Source organism: Saimiri boliviensis, chromosome 6 (genome assembly GCF_048565385.1).
Source record: "Saimiri boliviensis isolate mSaiBol1 chromosome 6, mSaiBol1.pri, whole genome shotgun sequence".
Classification (NCBI taxonomy): domain Eukaryota; kingdom Metazoa; phylum Chordata; class Mammalia; order Primates; family Cebidae; genus Saimiri; species Saimiri boliviensis.
In genome coordinates this window covers 131,458,158-131,461,839 of record NC_133454.1, presented here as the reverse complement: position 1 = coordinate 131,461,839, position 3,682 = coordinate 131,458,158, and the positions used below count along the sequence as shown (strand labels likewise).

Below are 3,682 nucleotides of genomic sequence, written 5' to 3'. Positions count from 1 at the left end.
CCACGAAGCAAACATCATCACACATCTGCTCCTTCTAGGCAGAGCATCAACAGGTGCATGGGAAGTCCTGCTCACGGGGAAGATTCCTCTTCGCCACTGTCCTTGAGGGGTGTCCCCCAGGGGCTGCAGGGCTGCAGCTGTCCGCCTTATGGCCAGGCCTGTATATTGAGCAGAACCATTTGTAAGTGTGGCCTGAGTCACCTTTCCCTCTGTCAACTGAGAGGGAACTCCCCACACAGCTCCAGGAGCAGACGGGGAGGGAGAAGGCAGGGAGCAGGAGCGGGGCCATGGGCTTCAGGCCTCCTGTTCACATAACTAACTCTTGCCTTCAGGACCTGTTTATCTCCTCCCCCCACTTCCACTGGCTGATACTGCACTGCTCTGCACACGTGACTTTACGGCTATGTGGGTCAGATAATCCCCAGACTGTGATGAGCAGTTCAGGTCACGTGGTAACTTGGTGGCCCTTAGCCAAGGGTTTAGTTTTTTTTCTCTTTCTTTTTTTTTTGAGACAGAGTCTCATTGTGGCACCATCTTGACCCACTGCAACCTCCGTCTCCCGGGTTCCAGTGATTCTCCTTCCTCGCGTAGCTGGGATGACAGGCCTGGCTGATTTTGTATTTTTAGTAGAGATGATTTCACCATGTTGGCCAGGCTGGTCTCAAACTCCCAACCTCAGGTGATCCACCCACCTTGGCCTCACAAAGTGCTGGGATTATACGCATGAGCCACCACGCCTGGCTGCCAAGTGTTTTGCTTCTACGAAGACCCAGAAGCAGGCCAAGAGCTGTTTCTCAGAAGGTGAGTGGGTGATCTATGGAGGCTGACAGGACCCTGCTCCGAAACCCTAAAGGCCTGAGCTGTGAGTCATCTCCAGGGGCCTGGCAAAGGTCCCACACGCGGTCTCTGTCTGCCACAGGCACCCAGGCACCAGTGGACATGCTGGGTCATGCAGCCTGCCTGGTGGAGAGGCATGGACGGAGCCCGGACCTACCGCAGAGCCTTCTCTTGCTCTGGGCTGTGCTTAAAACTAGCAGGTTTTCAGGTCACTCAGGAAATGGACAGAGTTGGACACCTAAAGAGGAAGAATGTGTCAACCCCACATCAGACAGGCCCCCCCCCTAGTGTTGTTCTTCCCTTCTGGTTGCAGGAGGTTCAGATGCAGCAATTTACCCCTCACCTTAGAACAGACCCCACACCGCTGGCAATTTCGCTGAGCTAGAGGGCTGTGAATTGTGGTTGGATTTATTCTCCACCCTCTGACACCAACAGGTCTAGAATGGTGGCTTCTTCTTGTGCCTTATGTCCCAACAGCATAATGTCATCAGTGTAATGGGCCAGTGTGACATCCTGGGGAAGGGAGAGGCAATCAAGACCCCTGAAAACTACCTTTGGACACAGGCTGGAGAGGTGAGGCACCCCTGACGTGGGACAGTGAGTGTGCGTTGCTGGCCCGGCTTCTGCTGGGCCTTGTGGACAGGGGTGGAGAAGAAGCATTTGCCGGATCAATAGCTGTGTCCGGGGTAGCCGGAGATGTGCTAATTGGCTCAAGTGATGGAGCCGTGTCTGGCCCAGCAGCTGCAGGTGGAGTCAAGCTTAGGACAGTCCCGTCATTCTGCAGGACCCGCCTGTCTCTCCCGAGGGCCACATAGGCGAGTGGAGTAGGCTGTGGGGGGTCACCGCCCCTGAATCTCTCGAGTCCTTGGTGGTGGCACTGACGTCGGCAGTCCCTCCAGGGATGTGGGATGGCTTTTGACTGACTATTCTAAGTAGAGGCCTTTCTAATGGCTTCCACCCTGCACTTCCCACCATAGTAGTCCCCACCCCTCAGGGCAGGGGATGAATGTGGGAACTCTGCCGGCTGCACAGTGTGTCTGTTAGGCATCTGGACCAGGGGAAATGACCACAGGATGGGCCCGGGGACCCACTGGACCCACGGGGTCAGATCTGAGCTAAAACTCCATTGATCACCTGGCTCCCTAAGCCCCTCCCTAACTGGAAGGCCACAGTGTCCCTCCAGTGTCTCCTAGAGTCACTGTCAGGCCAGAGGCAGTGTCCAATCGTCCCGAAATGTCTCATTATTTTCCTTTCTGCAATACACAGTTACCCAGATAGAGAGCCACAGGCCCCTTTGGAGAAGACCAGGGGAAGAATGAACAGTATGTATACATTTTTGGCAGACCTGGGGTCCTTCCTCAAGAGTACCCAGGCTTTCTTTCATGTAAGGAGTCTGGGTTCATAGTCTCAAGTCTCTGAATGACTGAGGCCATGATTGGAGTTAGACTTTTCTCTACTTGATCTGGAAGTTTTCTGCATGCATCCAGTAGGAACTGAGCAGGCTTCCCATCTGTTTCACTGCTAGGAGCAACACGATAAACAGCCAGTGCCGTAGGTCTGCATGGGTCAGACCTGAGACCCAGGTCTGATAGCTGCTTTGCCTCTGCTGTCCATCATGGTAACCATACCCACTTCGCCTTTAGTGCTCCGGTGCCCCCGCTCGGCCCCTGTGACCCCAGGATCCAATCATTCCCATGGCATGTAAGTTTTACAGTTGATGGACTGCAGTTTTCACTGTGAGTCTGGCCTGCAGAGAAGAACAACGACAGAGCTCTTCGAGGAGACAGGGCCCCTCACAAACCTGTGTCTCGGTGTTGTGAAACAGCAGTCCCCAACCGTCCTGGCACCAGGGGCTAGTTTCATGGAAGAATATTTTTCCATGGAACCGGAGTTGGAGGGTGGTTTGGGGATGATTCAAGCACATGACATTTATTGTGCACTTTATCTGTAGCAATATTACATTGTAACATAGAAGGAAAAAAATCACACAACTCACCCTGATGTCGAATGAGTGGGAACCCTGAGCTTGTTTTCCTGCAGCTAGACAGGGGGTCTAGTGGGAGGTATGACAGATCATCAGGCGTTAGATTCTCACAAGGAACGTGCAATCCAGATCCCCAGCACGGGCAGCTCACAATGGGGTTTGCGCTCCTCTGAGAATCTAACGCTGCTGCCCCTCTGACAGGAGGCGGAGCTCAGGTGGTAACGTGAGTGATGCGGAGTGGCTGTAAACACAGGTGAAGCTCTGCTCACTCACCTGCCGCTCTCCACCTGCTGTGTGGCCCGGTTCTAACAGGTCATGGACCAGTACTAGTCTGTGGCCTGGGGTTTGGGGATCCCTGTTGTAAAAGGTTTGCCTTCTGGGCCCTCCCAGGGTGGGTGGGGAGGTTTTCAGGGTCACATTCCAGTCTCCCTAAGCCTTTGAACCCCTTCATCTATGTTAAGCCAAAGGAGCTTGGGCATCACCAGCTCACTTACAGCAGGCATCCTTTGATCCATTTTTCAACCAACCCACCAGTTAGAGCTTTTCCAAGTCCCCAAGCTGCAGCCTGGAATGCGGCCTCTGCTTGGTGGCTGTGTCTGCACACCCGGCCCCTCCACCTGCATGTTCCTCTCCCAGTGCTCACACGCGTGTCCATTCCCACTCATACCCCCGGGTGTCTGTCCGTATACATCAGACAGGTCAAGTGATTCTTCTGGGGTGTGGCTCGCCTCCTCCTGGGCCACACTGTGGGCCTCACCTTCAGGGGCCTGCTGGGCTGCGAATCTTGTTACAGGTCTTGAAGCGCAGGGAGGGGTTGGGAGGTTCCTGAGGAGAATCAGCACTGACTCACCTTGCAACTGC

General features: G+C 54.4%; 1 long non-coding RNA gene across 1 annotated transcript; it reads left to right on the top strand.

The window, feature by feature from the left end:
- Positions 1 to 343: 343 nt before the first annotated feature.
- Positions 344 to 2,254, top strand: LOC141584773 (uncharacterized). The gene is made up of 3 exons (XR_012517974.1): positions 344 to 801; positions 1,315 to 1,410; positions 2,104 to 2,254. It is a non-coding gene; the product is annotated as an uncharacterized LOC141584773 (long non-coding RNA).
- The last annotated feature ends 1,428 nt before the right edge of the window (positions 2,255 to 3,682 follow it).